At 39.5% G+C, this 18,940-nt stretch overlaps 1 long non-coding RNA gene across 2 annotated transcripts; it reads left to right on the top strand.

Moving 5' to 3' along the window:
* The first annotated feature begins 197 nt into the window (after window positions 1-197).
* LOC144454740 (uncharacterized) lies at window positions 198-16,250 on the top strand. Of its 2 annotated transcripts, none has more exons than XR_013483243.1 (5): window positions 198-2,466; window positions 2,586-2,714; window positions 3,500-3,658; window positions 5,126-5,435; window positions 16,018-16,250. It is a non-coding gene; the product is annotated as an uncharacterized LOC144454740 (long non-coding RNA). The 2 variants fall into 2 exon arrangements; XR_013483244.1 differs by lacking the exon at window positions 16,018-16,250 and having other exon boundaries at window positions 198-428; window positions 2,300-2,466; window positions 5,126-5,644.
* Window positions 16,251-18,940: the final 2,690 nt, after the last annotated feature.

The raw sequence follows: 18,940 nt of genomic DNA, 5'->3' as shown, positions 1-18,940 counted from the left end.
TGCTCCTAGTGATGGGCTCTCATTGGCCAAGCATCACTTCACCAGTAATGCTCTCAGCTTAAAAATACTTCAACCATCTAGTTGTTATTACATCTGGATTCTCCCCATTGGATAATCATTCTTAGATTGCACATTGGTTAAAATTGAGGCCATTGATATAATTTTAAAATCTTAATTTTTCTTTGCCATATACTTAATTGGAGCCTTGCTTTCTACTTGTCTAAATCCCATCTCCCTTGAAAGAAGTCATCAATGGTAATTTTCCCTTCTGAAAGCTTCGTGGACTTCTTCTGCTCCAGAAGATTTTCTTCAGTTGGGATGAGTCACACACAGCCTCTTGATAAAGCTGATGCAGCTGCTCCACCTGATGAGTTAGCAACTGGATCTCTTACTGAAGGACATCAGTTCTCTGCAAGGAAACTACAAAAGTGAGATTTGTCCCTATATCCCATGTTTGCTCTTTCCTTTCCAAGCAAACATGTGAATCCAAGTATTATAGTCAAAATATGGATTTCATTATGCTGGGAACTTTTCCCCCAGGAAATCTGCAGTGTATATCATCAGCTGAAATGGAGAGGAGAGAAGGGAGGCTCATATATGAAAATTAAACACTTCCGCTTAAACTTAATAATGTAACAGTCTACTAAATTTTCAGGACACTAGAGAAACTTGCCCAACGAGAAAAAGCTAGACTACTAGGCAAAAACAAGACTTCTATGGAAGGCCTCTGCAAAACATATTCAATCCAAGATAAACATCAATATTTGTGTGAACTGGAGGTCGACAAAGAGATGAAGAGACAGTTTTCACTACACTGATTTCAGGATTATGAATTTTCTATATGAGGCTGTTAGTTAAACTGTTCTGCAGAAATTGAACAAGTGATTGCGCTTTTTAAATGAGCCTTATTGATACCTTTTTGGTTTTATATCAGTTCTGGGGGGGGAAAGAGTTTGACAACCATCACATATTCACTAGATATACTTCCAAGTGAGTTTGGGAGATCTCCTTCTGAAGTGATATAAGCAGCATTATTGGATTTTAACAACTGGAAATATTTTGCTATGAGAAATGGAACAATTAACTTCATAGACTTTTTACACCTTCTCTTGCCTTACTATTGCAAAATCTCAACAATGGAAACGGATTTTTAATTTGAAATGAGGCACAAGCATTTTCTATATTAGGAATGTAAACCATATGAGCAGACAATTCTTAAGTGACAACTTTTCTGCCAACATACTCACATCTATCCAAATCATTAGTACTGATTTCTTGTATCCTTTCCATCACAGCTTCCTCTGTGTTTGGTATGGTGTTAAGGGTGTTGCTCAGAAAGCTAGTAAGTTGATTGATGAAACTCTAGTACTGGGGCTGGGAACTTTTAGTTTGCAAGTTCCGGGTGAATGGGGATTGGTCTCTTGTAGTCGTTTGCTCTTCCTTGTGAAGCAAATCAGGTGGACATTCTTCCCAGCTCTTCTGCCCATCTTTCTGTTGCTCTAAGAGAAAAATGTCTTCATTTTCCAAGTTCTTAATAGCTTCATAAGTGTCCTAAACATGCCAATAAATACTTGAAATCCCTGAATTTCAAAGCGAGTGATTTCACAGTCATTCTACTGCTAATTTTAAGGTTAAAGAAGAAGGCTATCTTTTCTTCTCTATATAAATATGGTCATAGTCTCTTCTTTGAGGCTACAAGACCATGGTCTTTCCATAAAGCATTCGTAGAGTCTTCATTTTTAGAGCTGGAAAAGATCTTAGAGAACATCTAATCTAATCCTCTAATTTTAGGGATGAAGACTCAGAGACCCAGAGCAAAGTAAGTAGCAAAATTCACTGGGCTGGGAGCCAGGAGTCTTGAGTCCAGGATCTGTCTTTTCTGCCTTAAACAAATTACTTAGTTCTTTGTATCACACTTTTCCTAATCTGTAAAAAGGGAATAAGAATACTCGAACTACCTTCTTCACAGCATTGCTCTAATGGTCTAATAACATAATAAATGCAAAACCACTTTGAAAAGTGCAATGCTTTCAAAATACTCTATGAAAGGAAACAGTTTTTACTGTTGTCATCACTACTTATGATCAGTGAGGAGATCTAGGGAACCAACATAATAGAGCAAAATATCTCCCGGACTAGTTCTGTTTGCTGTTTTTGAAAGAGTTACCAGAAAGAAAGAAGAAAATAAGCATTTATCCAGAGCCTTCTATGTGCCAGACACTGTGCCAAGAACCTCACAATATGATTTCATTTGATCTTCTTCCTGAGGGTGACTTTCATTCTTATGTCCATTTTACAGATGAGGAAACTGAGGCAAACAGGGTTAAGTGACTTTAAGTGCCCAGGGTCACACAGCTAGTGTCTCAGGCCAGATTTGGACCTCAGGAAGGGGAGTTTTCCTGACTCCAAGCCCTGCACTGTGCACTATGGTGCCCTCTAGCACCCCATAAGTTCATCATCTGTCAGGTGAGTGGCCAGTTTTACCTGTGTTCTCTCAGTTTATCACTGGTTATAAAGACTTTTCAAGTGGTTTCCTGTGTTGTCATTGTATAAATTTCTCCAAAAGTATTTTTTCTTATGCACAGACCTGATGTGACTCCTTTACGTCCCCTACTACAGTGGTCACCTATTAACATCTAGGGTTACAGACAAACTCTTTAAGGCTTTAAAACCCTTCACCACCTCATTGGCCATTACTGACCCTCCAGCACGTGGTAAGTCAGCCAAACAAGTGTGCCTTGCTGCTTACTGCCCACCACCTCCCTTATCCTCATTCCTCCCATCTTGGCATGAAGCCTTTCCTGATAGTCCCCAGCTGCTGGTACCATTCCTCTAAAACGACCTTGAATGCATTTCCATGGGATCATCAGTTTTATATTTACGCTATGTGCAGTTTTACACACCCATATCCCCCATTAGCATGTAAGCTCCTCAAATATTGGGATTATTCCTTGTATCCCAAACGCCCTATAGGGCAGTGCCCTAGAACATAGATCTTGGGACCACTGCTTAAATGATGTGGGAAGGGATGAGGCATCTGTGAATGTCATAGGAGGGGAAAAGTAGCCGATTTGAGAGACAAGATATTTCTGTAGGTATGCAGAGATAGGGGAATAACTGGGCCTTTCACAAGCCTCATTCTCCTTGACCTCTCAGGAGCTGTTGACGCTACAGAGATCACTCTCTTCTGGGGTTTGGGGACACCCTTCCTTCCTCTCTGAATGCCCATCTCAGCTCTGGGTACCTGCTGTCTCCTCCCCTCTACCCCCCACATACCTGGAATGTTCTCTCTCACTACTGGCCTCCTAGGCTTCAACTAAATTCCAGTCATTTAGACTGGGAGCTCCTTGTAGGCAGGGCCAGACTTTGGCCTCCAAATTTTAAGTTCCCAGGGCTAAGCAATCCCTGGCACAAGTTGATTGACTGGCTTTAGTTACGTACGCTCAATAATACGCTCAAGATAAACCTGGGTTCTTCTGTTACTCTGTGGTTCCAAAAGGCATGATGAGAAGAAGATACACTTCTATGATAAAATGAAGGATTGAGCATTCTGATTCCAGGGTAAGAAGCCATTATTCCTCCCGCCTTTCACTGGAAAGATGCAGTCAGTCAGTCAACATCCACAAGAACCCTGCTACAGTCTTTGGGATGGCTCAAGGTACCAGTAATCTACCTTTTTTCTATTCAAGCCTTTAATTTCATATCCCATACAATCCTCTATAATCATAAGAATCTTGCCCAAGGCTGGCTTCTGTGAAAATGGAAACTCCTCCCCTTCTCCCCTCCCAAAGCAGTTTTTGCTTATGAATACTGCTACATTAAGCCTTCAAATATCCAACAGCCAAATGAGCCAAGTTAGGCCTTAAAAGAGTTGGAACAAGGTCGAATCTCTGAGTTTCAAATGGCAGGCCCACGTGTTGTCGACATTCTAGAATTTTCAAAATTGGACACTGTCTAAACAAAACTTACTACAGTGAAATCTGAAAAAGCCAGTGTTTGGAAAAAAAAAACAACTTCCCCCCCCAACAGTTTTTGCCGTTTGGTAGAGAGAAAACAAATGAAACAAGATAAGATAGATTATGTTTCATAAAATAATCATTGCAAGGGGTGGAGAAACATTGGGACTGCCATAAAAATGCATGTGTATACATTCTGTGTATAATTTATTTACCACAAAACCATGAGTAAGTAAATTCAGTGAATTCACACAAAAAGTTTTTAGGTTATGAAGAAAAACATTTAATGAAAAGAAGTTTACATTTGCTAAAAAGAAAACCCCAAACAAAAAACGAATGTTCATTGCCTTGAACATTGTCATTCACTGCCCCATTTACAAAATAACTTGAAATTTTGTGACAATCAAACTATTTTATTATATTCACTTAAAATTATATGCCTTAAAATTATATTTTACTATTTTTAAGATGACCATCATTTTTGCTGTCTTCACTTTCTTTGTTGCCTGGATTTGGAACAAAGAACACAAGATAGACATATGTAAATAATTTATCTTGTATACATATGGATTCACAGCAGACAGATGTAATGGCATTTCCAATTACAAAGTTATTTAGAAACACTAGAGCAATATCCCATTATCTAACCACAGTACCTGAAACCCAATTTCCTATTAGATCCCATATGCTAGTCTTCTTTTCTGCAAAAATTCTACAAAGAACCTGTTCAGTTTAGGTTTAATATTTTTTTTCTTTTTCAAATCAATGAAAAAGGAAAGATCTGCAAGACAAATCACAAGTTAACTTAAACATTTTATTTAACATAATCGATCACAAGCTACACTGGGGTAAACCTCTCAGTTTGTTGATATGTGGACTTATATAACTTCATATCATTTTTGAAATGGCTGAAGGAAATGCTAAATTCAAAAAAGCATTGGCTTTCAACTAAAGATCCTACACTGGGTCAAAATGGATAAAATATAGAAACAAATTCACACGCACAGAATGTCCAAATTCATATGATGAGAGGCCTAAGTTACACTTTTCATCGTGAAATTCAAGATAATGCAACATTCACTTGAATTCTTATTTCTGACAAATGTGCTATATTCTAATATTAGGTCAATTGAAGAGTCTGGTTTCCCTCTGCTTTAATCCTACTACAGTGACCAGAGGGCTCTGGAAAGTCATCTCTGTGCCACAAACTGGGCCAGGTTTCACTCAATTCAAAGGTTCTGAATCTAGACCCAGTGAAGGACTTAACAGTGTGTGGAGGTGGCCTGTGGACCAGCCAAACAAAGTGCCAAGATCGTACCACAAGATAAGCTGCCCTCCCTCTGTAAGCAAGTAAGGGCCCAAAGGCCATCAATTGAGTTACGGTGTGACTGTAAGATAATCGGTAGAAGAAAGATTATGGAATAGTACACGAAAATTCCTCACTATTCTTACAACAACAACAATTATTTAAATAATAAGGTGAGGAAGTTCCTTTTGAATACCTGGGGAATTGTAACTATAAATTAAAGTTAAGTGATGCTTATTAAGGCTTTCAGGATAGGTGCTTTAAAATGTAAATAGTTTAGGGCAAAACAATCTCATCCATCTGGGGCCTTCAACTCTTTAGAACAGGTGTGAGAACCCTAAAGACAGAGGGACCAGAGAGTCTGCTTACTTTACCCACAATTGTAACAGGTTAGTTATATAGTTTTCTATAGCTGCCAAGGAGGTTGGGGGAGGGGGAAAAGGGGAGAAGGAAAGCAAATGACAGTAAGAAAAAGGTATCGCTGACAATGAAGAGCCTGGGATGATTGTGGGTCTGCAAATATCATTATATTACAGCATAGTAATTGATGTTCATAATGATGACTACTACTCATCAAGAAAAGGTTAAATTACATTTTGAATACTCAGCTTTAGAAAGCAGAGAAGTGTGTAATAGATTTTAGCAAGGTTTCTATCTAAAGTGGTTAAAACAAAATAAAAAAAGCTAGTGCTTAAAGGACAGAGTGAGGGTTCAGTGATCTGTAAAATTAGCTTCTACTATCCAAATCTGATACTACTTGGATAAACAAGGCATTATACTGTACCTAAAAGAATCAATGTTTTACCATTCATAACAAATCGTTGCTCTTCACTTTGGTTTCAGAATAACAAAACTAAAAGCAAACTTGGTTACCTCCCTGCCCTACAGTGCTCATTTAAAATTTTTGCTTTGTTAGGTTAGGGAGGAAGCTCAACATATTCCAAACACTTAGGCACTCCTCTGCCCCAAGACAGAGACAAGATCTGTTTCATCTGTTCTGGAAAAGTTGACCATATATGTGTTCTCAACACAGAATAAGGTAAAGATTGGTATAGAAAAAAGGGTTTCGCATTATATTTTATTTAAATTGCCTTAGAGAGCAAACACACATCACTTCATTCCAAAGTCATGTAAATGCTTTTTAGATTATCTTATATAATACTGAGAGCTGAACTTCAACCATTGAGAAATTTAGCAAAACATGTGATATGCCCATTAAAAAGAAACATCATAAAATGTGACATCATACCTCTTTTGAACTCTGGTAGCTGGTCTGGTCTGCTTAAGTTGTGTTTTCCTGTTTTCCATGAGTTCAAAAACTCCTGGTCATTACTTAATTTTATGGGTTCCTCAGTGACCTTTTCTTGAGTCTGGTTTTTGTTATTTTCTAACACAGCACTGCTGCTGGGTTCTGTAAGCAAAGAAGGCTCTGAATGGATTTCTTTTAAATTGTCACCGACCGGTGGGACAGATTTTAGGAGACGACTCTCTGGGCTATACTTTCCAACATCAATTGGCTCGAACAGTATACTGCTAGGTGTCTTTGATTTTATTCTCTTTCTGAAAAGAGTAGTGTAAAAAGTTTTCTTCCAATTTGAGACTTTTTCTGGGGTTGATTCTCCTGCTGTGGTGGAGGGGTCATGTTTGCTAAGATTGGCAGATCTTTGCAGATCTGTATTGCCTGCTTTCTCGTTGTTAGGAAGAATCTGGAGAACAGTTGCTTTTCCAACCTTACCCAAAGGTAAGATGTCCTTTGACAAAAGATTAAATCCTATCTATTCTGCATTGTGTCTGCTTCTTCTGAGTAGACCTTCAATGTAACTGGTGTTCAATCATAGCTCTATTTTTGTTCTCAGCGCAAGCTATCTCCATGGCCCTCAGCAAAGGAGTACTATAGATTTCTTCGTCAGTTCCATTTCGGCTTCCAATTCTAAAGGATTCTTGCACTCTATCCTGGGCTTTATTTTCCAGGCTTGGAAGCTGCTTTTCAATGATCTTTTTTAGACTAGGTATCCGATGAATGTCTTGAGGTTGTTTGTTTCTGTTTCTAGTTAAACATAAAATTCCTTGAGGTACCAATGAACTTTGAAAGATATCCGGGCAAATACCTGTGCATTTGCCATCCTTTTCTATGTTCCTAGATGTTAATACAGCATTAGATCCTTTCAGGCCTCTATTCTTTTTCTTTTTGCCACTAGACTTTAATCCAGTCTTACGAACTTTCGCAGGCTTCTTTGGCTCTTCTACCTTTGTTTCAGGTGCCACCCTGGCAGCATGGAGTAATCTAATGCCCCTACTTCTAGATGGTCAAGACCTGTGACATGGACTTTCACTGCATTCTTCTCCAGGAGACTCTTCCCTAGACACTCCATATATATCCTCTCTTGAGTTTCTGTTTCCTTTTTATGTGATCTTGATGACATAAACTTCTCCGGGAAGCTCTTGTGCAGTTTCTTTGTTTCCTTGGACAATGTATCTACTTTATTTTTGCCTCTGGTTTTCGAAGTCATCATCCCTATATTGGCACTTGCATCTTTAAGTTTCTTCTCCTCATTCTCTGTCTTACATAGTTCAGTCGGTAAACCTAAATTGGGCTCTTGTGGTTCCTTAGCAGACTTAAGTATGTTGCTAGATGTTAAACATTCCACCTTTTCATGAACTGTGAAACTCTTAGGTGGTATCTTTTCCTTACTCTCTATGCATATCTTCTTTTTCAAATTTAACTTGCTTCTCTTTCTTGAAGCCAGTCCATCTTCAGTCACAATGGTCTTCCCCTGCAAATTTTTGATACTTTTTTGTTCATTTTCTGTGTGTAACTCATTGATTTCACTCAAACTCAAATTTACTTGCTCCATAGGTTTATTTCTGTTTCTAGGGTGCAGTATTGCCTTTTGACTCTTTAACAAACCTGGAAAATTCTTAAAAGGTTCCTTTTCACTATTTCAGAATGTCATATCTGACTGCCTAGGAAATATTTCCTTTTTATTCCTAGAACGAAACACCATCATTCCTTTATTCTCAATTCTTTTTTTCAATTTCATTTCTTTTAAGACCTTTGGTGCCTTCTTTTCATTTCATTGTGTGTGAGATGTTATTTCACTAACTGAATCACTAACTTTTGTTTTTTCATCAGTATCAGTTTTAGGTCTAGCATTCTCCATCAGTTTGAATCTCTTTAGATCTTCTGGTTTTACTTTTGATGTTTTGAAAACTCTCCTGAAACCTCCTAAAAACCTCCTAAAAAAGTTTTCTCCTGCTTTTGCCTTTTCCTTATGAACTGTCATATTCCTATGACCTGGAAGCTCTTCTACTTTTTTGGGTTCTCCTCTAAGTTTCCCTAGGCTGCTTGGTGTGTTTTCTATTAGTTCTATTTTGGGTATTTCATATAACTTCTCAATACTCATTGAGTATTCTGGATCACATTTTTTCTGTGATGTTTTACCAGACTTCTTGACAACTTTCACGTCTTCTATTAAATGTTCTTCCCTTTCCTTAGGCGTTCTTATCAGTCTCCTGGTGGTCAGATCTTCCACATTTCCACTTTCAAATTTTTCTTCCACGTATGTAACTTTTTGATCTAGTGCTGCTGTTTTTTTAATTCTGCTAAGATGTGGTGTTGATCTATTTTCCTTTGATGTACAAGTGTTTTTCAAAAGTGAAATATTGGGTGTTAATATTTTGGGGTCTACATCGACTTCTTGAAGTGGCATCTTTGTTATTTCACCACTTCCAATTTCAGGGATCTTCTTTAGGGTTTGAATGATTTCATTTGCAGGGCAGCATATCATGCTCTGGCCATATAGCTGTTCCACTGTGTTAGGAATAGTACGTATCAGTTTCTCTGCTGTAATAAATGACAGAATAAAGATAATTATGAAACAAAGACTATGCCTCCACTCACTAGTCTAGGGACTAATTCTTCTTTATGAATTAAAGGTCTACCCAAATTATTATTTTGTAGTCTTGTGTTTTCCTGGCCAATGATAATAATATTTAGTAAGATGATGCAAATCTGCAGATCTGTGCCTATCCAGGTTACAAATATATATATCTAGATATAACTAGATAGATACATAGACACATAAATATAGATAGATATGTTGCATTACATGTAAATATAATATATAGACATATATACCTTTAAGTTATGGCTAGTTTGGTTGGAATACAGAGTACATGAAGGAGAGCAATATGAAATAAAGTGAGTTTGGGGAGTTTGCGTTTAGTCCTAAAGGACGAGGAAGCCAACTAAAGATTCTTGGGCATACTAATTACTATGGGTTGGATCTGCACTTTAGGAAAATAACGTTGAAAACTGTATGAAGGGAAGGATTGTGGAGAGGAGGCCAATTAGGAAGTTATTTTAACAGTTAAGGGCTAGAGGCAATTAGGGCCTAGAAGTAGAGTGCTGGCCACTGTAGTAGGAAAAAAGGGATACATCCCTTTATCCTTGGAGAGAGAACTGACAAGACTTGCAATTGGATGGGGGAGATTGAAGTCAAAGATTCTTTGTATAGTTGCTAAGTATAACTTATAAGAAATGTCTAAATTGTCACATCACAAGAATGTCTGAACTACGTTTAGATGTTAGCTCTCCTTATTCATCATAAAGTAAAAATTCTACATGGATAGGTTATGTCATTGTGATTCAGTGAGGGACCAGCCCTTTGGGTTGAAGGTTAGCTATAGCAACTCATGAAACCTCTACTGGCATGGCAAGGGCAAATCATAACTTGCCATTCCAAAGTTTCACAGAAAAAAAAAGAAAAACCAAGCACTAGAGTCATCATGTAACCTACGTTCTAAAGAGTCTTCATCTCCTGAAGAATTGTGTAAATCTCTACCAATCTCAGGAGACACATTTGCAGTTTACTTTTTGATGGAGGTTTCAAACATGCCTGGTAATTCTATTAATGAAGAAAATAAGTAACATTAATGTATGCAATAAAAACATAGAACATCATATATGCGTATGTACTGTATATATTACAGATATGTATTTTTTAAAAGTAAAAAAGTCATATTCCACCCTCTTCCAACAAGAAAACAATGGGACAGAGTCCCCTTCCATTCTATTCATAAAGAGATCTCTTCTCAAAATCCCGGGCATGCAATCAATCTAGATGCAAACTCTTGACTCTCATTCCTACTTCAAACAATGCAACAGACTCCCTCTGCTCATTAGGCATAATGATTTCTTTTCAAAGTCCAAGGCCCCCAACCTAGGCTGCAAACTCAACTCTCCTTTCCTGCTTCCTTCCACTGGCTTTCAGTTCTTGACTGGCATTTAGGCCAGTCTGTCTGCTTCTCTTGTTGCTTCACAACCACCTTTATTCTTCCCGACCATATACCGCAAGATACAGCCTAGCCCTGCCCAGAGGCATAACTATGCCAACTCAGAGTTATCATGGGGCTGGTTTGTTTGTAGCTGAAAAGATAGGCTATCCCACCAGATCCGACCACAACAATTGGCCAGGACCTCTCAAGAATGCACGCTCCCCCTTCTGTAAGGAGGTGGGGAGCACTTCTATCAGCTCTTTTAAAATTGTGCATCTACAAACACACTGCATGACATTCTCATGGCCTTCTGTGCACACTCTTTCACCTGCTAAATCCTCATTCATATCCATCTTAGGGTTTAAAACAAAGTTGTTCAGCATCATACAGGGCCATACAGGCTCGGTCACTTTTTCAGTATGAGCTCTGCCAATCACTAGGGTGCAGGGAGAGTTTGCGAAGCTTGTGCTAAAGTGATTCTGTGAGTGGTTTGCAGGCTTCTTCTGTAAAGGAAAAAGAAACATTTCCAAAAATAAATTCAGTATTTCTTAATGTTTGCTCAGATGACATTCCTAAGTACACAAATGTAAATGTATAATACACATGATGATATATATGTATATACACACATGTATTATGTATATGTATAACACGCGCACACACACACACACACACACACACACGTAAAAATGATCTCCACATTTCTGTAATGTACCTTGACCTTGGGGGTTAATCTCTTCTGCTTTTTTATTATCCTTCTCTCAAGACCATGTTTTGTAACAACGTGTGCTTGTGGTTTTTTTAGTACCTAATCTCACCACATCTGCCCAAGAGTGTACAACTGTTAAGGAAAGTAACCAACAATTAATACAAATAAAATTCATTCAAACAGAACATAAATGAACATTTTTTGGATAAAACAATCAACAAAGAGAAAACCAAACCTCCCTAACCACCGATATCTTCTCTATTTCTAGTCACCCAACTCACTTCAAGGCATTCTCTCCCCCACTTTCTTGCTCGATACATCCAGCCAAATGTTGCCATTTATCTCTTCTCCCCACATCTATCAGGTCAAACTCCTCTTTTCTCTTCACTCACAAATACCACCAGATACTGTATCTAAAAGCTGCCCCCCTACTCTCACTGCAAACTGATTTGTAACAAGTGCCGAATTCCTGTTTTCCCTCCTTTTCTCTTTCCTGCAGTAGTTGCCAAAGTGATTTTGGCTAACCCCAGCACACAAGTCTTACCCATCATGTCTCCACTCCTTCCTGTTACTGACAAACTCTAAAAGCAGCTTTCTATCACTCCCATGAGATTACTAGCTTTTCCAGCCTTGTTTTATTTACACCTTTTACCTCAAGCCCCGCACACAGCTCTGCACTGTCTGATCCAGCCATATACTGGCCTTCTTACTGTTCCTCCTACGTCCATTCCCTGTGTTGGTAGACTGATGTCTTAAGCTCTTTGAAGCCAGGGGACTGCCTGCCCCCTGCCTGTAAAAACCATCGGAAAATGATTCCCTGCTCAAATACCCATGAGATTGTCTTTTGGTGCTCCTCTGTTGGAGTCAATCGTCTGTAGCGCATCCAAAACCTGGCTTCTTCTTGCAGAGGAGGATCTCCTCCAGACCGATGGTGTGCTCAGGGTCTTGTGGGGCTGGATGGTCTGGATTTCGGGAATAGATGTTGTTCTCTCCTCCACGAATTTTGACAAGGTGATGTTATCCCTGCTCGGTGCAGACTTCTTATTAGGAATGGCAGGAAGCTGTTGGTGTGGGTCTTTTGTACATGGCGGTATCCCTTCCACTACACTGGGGGAAGGCTCTTTTTCTGGTGGTTTAGAATGCGTCTGCTGCAGTGGACATTTTTATACAGTTTATAAATGACAAGATGTGCTACGGTTCCCTAATAAATGACTGAATATGGCCAAGGTGCATCAAAAGCCTGTAACAGACATTTCATTTGAGTCTGACAACAACCCTCTGAGGGCTAATCCTCCAGAGACGATCTCTGCAAAGGCACCCCTCGAGGCTCAATGAGCTTTGGGGACAAAAGTCTCCCCCTGCTGCCAGGTAGCAGTGAGACGGATATAGCAACATGTATGTCTCTGTATAACAATGATGCCAGCCACCATTGGTCCTGAGAATGTTAGTTTAGGCCTTGCCTTCCTACCAATAAAAGCTACGCTACCCCAAAGTTGGAAAGGATTGCTTCCCCAAGGCAATTGGAGGTAGATGAGGTCCTCAGACAAAGCCTGTCTGGCCACTTGTTAGGAATGCTGGCAAGTTCACTGGTTTGCTGTAGATGGGACCCCTGCCATCAGCTCGAAAAGCATGAAGGGAGTTTTCCATCACTACTAGAGCTCAGTGCTGCAGATGTACTGTCTACCACCACCCAGTGGCAGCAACCATAACTACAGGGGCATACTGTTAGGAGTGTTGTTTGGCAAAGGATTCATTTCTTTACCTAGCAGCACTTGTCAGGGTAGCAAAGAACTTTCTCTTTTCCCAATGACCCTAGGAAATAGGGACTATATGACTTGCCCCCCTAAGTATAAAACGAATAGCAGCAGCACAAAGCAGAAGCTGAACATGTTTAGAGTCTGAGGGCCCTACCCTGTACACGTCACCTCCCTTTGATGCTCTGAGGTCTTACAAGTTTTAGGGTCTGATTAAGGCAGAGTGTATAATGGGCAAAAAAAGGTTTTGCTTATTTTGTGCATCACATGCTATGTATGATGGCAAATGTTAAGTGAGATTTTATGTCTCAGCTTTTCTTTTAAACACTGCAATAACCATAGCAGACCTAGAGAAACTCAGGGCACTCAAGCGTGTTCACGCATGTTCTCTATCAAGACATGATGCTCCCCTTACAGGCTGGAATACTTTGAGTCCCTAGTGTATGAGAAGCCAACATAACAACAAATAACTGAACTCTCTCCATTTGAAAAGATATTTCGTAGGAAATCATTTTTGAAGATAGGATAATATATACCAGTACTTGTTAAAAATGCAGTTAGGGTATGGATCATAGAGAAATGCATAATTTCAACTACAGACAGATTAAATGCTTGTCTAAAATATTGTACCTTCATCATTGAGGTTTCTCGGGACCCAGGTTGTGGATGCTGTTTTGCTCGTCTCTGGGCTTTCTCCTTTTTCAAGAGGTGTATTGGGAGGTAAATTTCCATCAAATAATTCGGGTCTCAGAGGGGCTCCAAAAGAAACTCTCCTCCTTTTTTCACGTGATTTGTTATTCTCAGTAACATCTTAAAAAAAAGTATATATATATATATATATATATATATATACATACATATATTTGTATATGCACCATATATGTATATATATGTATATATATATATATATATATATATGTTTATTTAATGTACTTAACTCCACATGCTGAATACAACAGAAAGATATGAATACACACACATTATAGCCTGAAACTGATTGGGATGTGAAGGAACTTTCCAAAGACTTCTCAAGAGGATGTTCTGTGTTGCCTAGAATCCAACTCTGAATCCTCCTACAAAGCACTGTTAAAATGTGTCGAGGGGGCTTTGGGAGCAAAAAAATGAAGTGTTGCCTTTCCAATGTCCTCCTCCTGATGGCATCTTTGGATGGGTTATCAGTTATCAATGACCCTAACAATTTAACTTTTCATTATCTGGATCTGTTGAGGAGACAGGCAATCCATAATTTTGAGAGAGAAAGGAAGTGAGCTGATCAACTTGCATCAGAAAAACTCCCTCTGTCTACAAAAGAAGAACCCAAACTAAATGTATCTTATAAACATGTTTAAATGTAGACTATACAGACTACTACACACAAATGGCAGAAATGTAAAATCTCTTTAGAAATTAAGATTTATCCAGTAGGTGAGTACTTGAGTCAGAAGAGGAGTCAAAATCACTGATATCAAAGTCACTGATATCAGGTGATACACAATAAGGTATCTCATCACCTCCATCCTCATCTAACCATCTGTTAGAGGTTTCATCATCATCTTTTGAAGATAGTGTTGGAAGAAAGCTCAACGGGTTCTTTGTGGGACCGGTAGAGGAATTACCTGGTCCGGGAGAAAGACATGTATTAGAAACTTTCATTTCCAACAAGTCTTTGAAATATGGTTCATCTTCAATTTCTTTTAATGTTTGTTCTGAATTTGAAGCTTTCTTTGCATTACTAAATGGATTACTGCCACTGTTCTTTGGACGTCCTTTATTTTTAGCCAAATCTACAGATTCACCTGTGCTCTCTTTGAGAACAGGCTGCTCAATAGGTGAACCCTCTCTCTTCAGTTTGGGCAGGTGGGCATTGCCACCACTCCTCAAAAAGCACATGTCGGGCTCACATACTTGTATAAAATGATCCTAACAAGATTAGCTAAGCTGCTCTCTAACCTCTAACCCCCCCTCATCCTCTCCCCTATCCTAACCCCATTATCTAGCTCCAGGCCACAATGTTAAGTATTACTTTAAATTTCATCTATTTCTTTTCTTCACTTAGTTTCACTTCTAACCTATTGCTGAACAAGGTTCTACTGTTGTTCCCCCCCCCAAATAAAAAAACCAAAACATAAACAAGGAAACAGTTACTGACCAGGGCCCAAAACTGAGGTACTTCGGGATGGAGTTGGTATCACCTGTGAATCGGTACACGTGCTTATTAATGTTTACATGTACTTTGTGACTATAAGGAGAATACCACTGTTAAAAGATACTATGCCCCTCCCTCCCCATGCCCCCTTATCAAGTTAATTCCCATGATAAAGCTAAACACCCATTATTTTCATGAATAAGTAAACTGTTATAACTTTGTTGTAAAGTTCTTTGAATCTCAAGATACATATACATTGTTCTGATTGCTTACAACATGCATCATATTCTACACGAGTTTTGATTAAACTTATTTTTGCATCAATCAAGTAGGGTCCACCTTATAAGAAAGAACCTCAGACTTCAAAAAGATGGCCAAGAAAATATCTGATATGATAATGTCTGAATCTTTTTACAGATGTCAGTGTTAAAATCATGAATTAATTCTACGTGTTAGCAACAGAATTAAAACTGTCAACCCCATCACTGACTGAGCAAAATCAGACATGAAAAGCCCAGAAGAATTATTGGAAGACCTCTAGAAGGTCAAAATAGAACAAACATTATACTTTCATACCTCTTTGTTTTTTGTTTCTGAAGGCGTTCTTAGCTCTCTTTGGCTTAGAAAGCCATGTTGATATTCAAATCTGAAGAGGGTTAGAGGTAAGGTAAAGATGGTTTAAAAATAACGATTTTAAAATGTTGTATTAAAAACTGGCAACCAAGCTAATTACCACCTAATGATGTACATACATAATATCAAATAGCATACACTGGCACATGCCTATACAATTATTAGCTTAAAAATGAGCGCCTGGTTTCCATACTAAAAGAATAATTAATCATACTTGGCTTTTTCTTTCCTTCTAGAATTCAAAGGCATATATCTGATTACCTATTTAATAAAGGAACTCGTGACTATGGCCCTGATGTTGTGAAGAAAGGAGGCAGCCAGGCTTCTTTGCCAAAGATGGGATGTTAACTGAGACTTGAAGAAAGCCAGGGAAGCCAGGAGGTGAAGATGAGAAGGAGGGAGTGGGAGTGTTCCAGGCATTTGGAGGGGGGAAGAGAAGGATGGTTAAGATAAATGCTTAAAAAGTCAAGTGTGTGTCTTCTTTAAGGAACACCAAAGTAAGGAGAACAATCATTTGATGGCAGGGGGTGTGTGTGTGTGTGTAGGGAGGTTTGGTAGGAATGGTGCAATTTAAAGACAGGAAGTTCTTCAACTTATAAGACGTAGGGTTTAAACTAGTTTGTAAGAACGGAAAGGAGAGATCTCTTTGTAGGTCAGTCAGTAACACAACAAATCACAATCCAAACTGGTAAAGCAAATAATCCCTGCCACCACCAGTCATCACGTGGTAAAAAAAAGTACTTTCCTGAGCAGCAAAATTTCTCCCTTACATCAGGAAATTATCTTAGTTTGATCGATCTTAAAAGCAAAAGCAACCATGGTGGATTATGCGAATAAAGGATGAGTTAGCAAAAATGATTACTCTTGATTTTAAATTCCACAGCCAACTAGAAAGCACACTCCTATTACTGTGGTGCCTAGCTGTCTTTTCCAAAGCCAGGGGGGCGCATGCAGAATTGTATACCTTAGTTGAAAGTGGACCTAATTTTGATCCAACTAAATTCCACTAAAAACAGTGAAGGGCTTCCTCTCTCCACATGGCAGAAGGATTTCTGACAAGCAGGTGCTCTGGTCTCTGTCACCACAAGAGTTCTCTGGCCTTGAATTCAATTGAATAAAGGGCAGGGTTTGCTTAGTTAAAGCTGGGCAGTTGCACATAGTCAAGATTTAGGACATGATTTTAATGAACACATGCAAACTTTTAATTTCCTTTAGGGATATTAAGTAAGTTAGAAAATGCATCAAATGTTTCAGTCTTTGCCAACACAGTGTATGTTTGACACATTTCCAACAAAGGAGGTAAAGTTTCGGCTTAAATTTCCAGTTTAAAAGAAGTATACAGTTTTGTCAAGATTTTTAAAGTCAAAATTTACAATGTGAAAGAGGGATCAACTATGGGGTGGGGGACGGAGAACAAGTAAAAAGAACAAAGCAGAAATAAAAAGGAGATTTCAAGAAGGGCAAAGCTAAGTGCTGGCCCTCAGCAACATTCCTGTTTTGCTATGACATGTCTTTAGTTCACCAAAGTAAGAATACGGATTTTTGGCTCCACCTTCCAAAATAACAAGTAATTTGTTTAGCAGGTACGGAAAGCATGAACACCTGACTTTGTTATAATAACAATATATCCCAAAATATTCATTTTCCGCACTAGAATGAAACCTGAAAAAAAAATTAATTTACCCATCACTTCACTAGAAACATTTACAAACAATTAGTTCTACAAAGATTCACACTGGAAAACCCCTCCAAAGCCCTCCAATTTCCTTTGTGCAGAGATGTAATAGTCACCAAGCCACCTCGAGTGACAAGGTGGTAGTGGGCTGTCCCAGCACCCGAGGTTAAATGTCAGAATAGGAAGAAAAGGGGGCAACCAGGCTAGATGGCTCAGTGGAAAGAGCTGGGCCTGGGCTCATGATGACCATCTCCCTGAGTTCAAATCCAACCTCAGATACACCTGTTTGCTTCAGTTTCCTCATCTGTAAGATGTAGAAGGGAATGGCAAACTACTTTCCACCCAGTATCTCTGCAAGAAGACCCAAAAACTCAGGAATACTGCACTGGTCACCACTGAACTCCAAACAAAAGGACAGATGAGGAGGAGCTGTCCAAAGACAACCCCAACAATGATCCCTGACATCTGGGCAGGCAGCCCACCCAAAGCTAGGGGCTGGTGAATCAGTCCTGAGCCCTGGTCAGTTTCAGGGGGGGTGGGGGTCCTGTGACCCAGGCCATTCCCTAATTAAGGGCACAGTCTGGGAGACTTCTCCCACGGACGCCTTCCCAGGAAGAGTGTCAGACTGACCTTTGGCCAGCATACCAGACACACTGATTTCGATCGACCCTGGGACCCCTGCTACCAAATCCCCTTACCTCACTCTGCTGGTAAGATGGAACTGTTCCAGGGCCTGCCTGGGCTCAAGGAGAGGCCTCTGTGAAGTCTCACAAGGGGCCGCCAGCAGAGGGCTGACCCCAGCAATCACCTTGCAGGGGAGTGAGGGATACAGGAAACTATCAATCCGTATAAGAATAATATATTCAAAAGTATTCACTTTCCGCAATAGAATAAAAACCTGAAAGAGAGAATTTTAATTTTACTCATCACTGCAGAAGAAACAATTTACAAACAGTTCTACAAACATTTCCATTCTTCTTTGTGGGAGGGGAAAAGATTCACACCTGGAAAAAAACCCAAATACTGGCCCTTTGTACAGAGCTGTAATAGTCACCAAACCACTTCCAGTGACAAGGTGGTAGTGGGCTATGCCCACCCCCCACCCAGGTTAGATGTCAGAATAGGAAGAACAAGGGGGCAACCAGGCTAGATGGCTCAGTGGACAGAGCTGGGCCTGGGCTCATGATGACTCATCTCCCTGAGTTCAAATCCAACCTCAGATACACCTGTTTGCTTCAGTTTCCTCATCTGTAAGATGTAGAAGGGAATGGCAAACTACTTTCCACCCAGTATCTCTGCCAGGAAGACCCCAAAAAGCTCAGGAATACTGCACTGGTCACATGAACTCCAAACAAAAGGACAATGAGGAAGAGCTGTCCAAAGACAACCCCAACAATGATCCCTGACATCTGGGCAGGCAGCCCACCCAAAGCTCAGGGGCTGGTGAATCAGTCCTGAGCCCTGGTCAGTTTCAGGGAGGAGGG

This window comes from Phascolarctos cinereus, unplaced genomic scaffold (assembly GCF_003287225.1).
Source record: "Phascolarctos cinereus isolate Bilbo 61053 unplaced genomic scaffold, phaCin_HiC Scaffold_782;HRSCAF=1429, whole genome shotgun sequence".
In the NCBI taxonomy this organism is placed as follows: domain Eukaryota; kingdom Metazoa; phylum Chordata; class Mammalia; order Diprotodontia; family Phascolarctidae; genus Phascolarctos; species Phascolarctos cinereus.
The sequence above is the reverse complement of the archived record's forward strand: the minus strand, read 5'-3'. Positions and strand labels throughout refer to the sequence as shown.